This window comes from Mus caroli, chromosome 5, assembly GCF_900094665.2.
Source record: "Mus caroli chromosome 5, CAROLI_EIJ_v1.1, whole genome shotgun sequence".
NCBI classification, from domain to species: domain Eukaryota; kingdom Metazoa; phylum Chordata; class Mammalia; order Rodentia; family Muridae; genus Mus; species Mus caroli.
This window is the reverse complement of record NC_034574.1, coordinates 108,237,521-108,238,644: the sequence shown is the minus strand read 5'-3', so window position 1 is coordinate 108,238,644 and position 1,124 is coordinate 108,237,521.

The following is a 1,124-nucleotide window of genomic DNA, read 5'->3' as shown; positions in this document are numbered from 1 at the left end:
CTGCAGCTGTCTTCAGACACAACAGAAGAGGGCACCAGGTCTCGTTACGGATGGTTGTGAGCCACCATGTGGTTGCTGGGATTTGAACTCTGGACCTTCAGAAGAGCAGTCGGGTGCTCTTACCCACTGAGCCATCTCACCAGCCCTAAATCCTGGTTTCTTAATGTCAGGTTCAAGATACATAGAAAATCCCTTAACATCACAATGGAGGGCAATGAGATCAGGCTCTGCCAAGGCTGATCTTGGAACTGGAGGAACTGGGCTATATGCATAGTCATTTTTCTTTTTCTTTTAAGCTTCTCTAGAGAAGTATGAGCTCAACATGCAGTCCTGCCTGGCCTGGAACTTACTCTGTGGGCTTGGCTCAGCATGCGGCAGTGCTGAGACGGCACTTTTGTGCCATCCAGGGCTCATACGATTTTTTAAAGATTCTTATTTAACTTATGTATATCAATGCATGTGTGTGTGTGTGTGTGCGTGCGCACACAATGCCCACCAGGTCAAGTGGGGGCATTGGGTTCCCTAGTAAGAGTTACAGAGTTGTAAGCCACCGTGTAAGCGCCAGGAGCCGAGGGTGGCATCTATGTTGAGCACTCGTGACAGGACACAGACATACATCTGTGTCACCTCTTCCAAGAAAGAGTAACAACCACACCCAAATTGTAAACTTTACTGCTTCACAGAATCCTACTTCTGTTTTCTTGCTTCTGGGGAGCACCAAACTCAGGGCCTCCACAGGCCAGGCATGTGCTCCACTGAGCTGCACCCCCAGCCCCAGATCTCAGAGGTGCTCCCCGCTGTGCACCTCACCGGCTGGGGTGCCGACATTGTCAGCGTTCTGCCGTGGCTTTTGGCCTTAGATTCCATTCTGGTCTGAAGAGCTGGTTCAGATTCTCCTTGGGTTCCAGTGACCCATTACCCCTCTAGAAAACATCTGTCATGGAAGAAGCTATGAACAAATTTCAGAATTGCAATCGTGCTGGTTTTACCTGACTCCCACACTACTGCACGGCTAAGCCTCTAGCAGGAGTCCAGCAAAAACCAGGCCAGACATTTCTGGGAGAAGACCTCAGCAGCCTGGGCAGCTACAAATGAGAGCTAAAAAAAAAAAAAAAAAAAAAAAA